Source organism: Octopus bimaculoides, chromosome 13, assembly GCF_001194135.2.
Source record: "Octopus bimaculoides isolate UCB-OBI-ISO-001 chromosome 13, ASM119413v2, whole genome shotgun sequence".
In the NCBI taxonomy this organism is placed as follows: Eukaryota; Metazoa; Mollusca; class Cephalopoda; order Octopoda; family Octopodidae; genus Octopus; species Octopus bimaculoides.
The window spans coordinates 27,710,661-27,710,871 of NC_068993.1; positions in this window are offsets into that span (position 1 = coordinate 27,710,661).

Sequence of the window (211 nt, forward strand, 5' to 3'; positions counted from 1 at the left end):
GTTATCATGCTGCTTGAAAACATCTGTTTTTGGACAGATTACATATACACAGACATTTACGTACACATACACGCGTGTGCGCACACACACACGAAAGCACACATACATGTATGTGTGCGCACATGCGTGTGTGTGCATATGTATGTACTCATACATACATAAACACATAGGCATATATATATATATATATATATATATATATATATATATA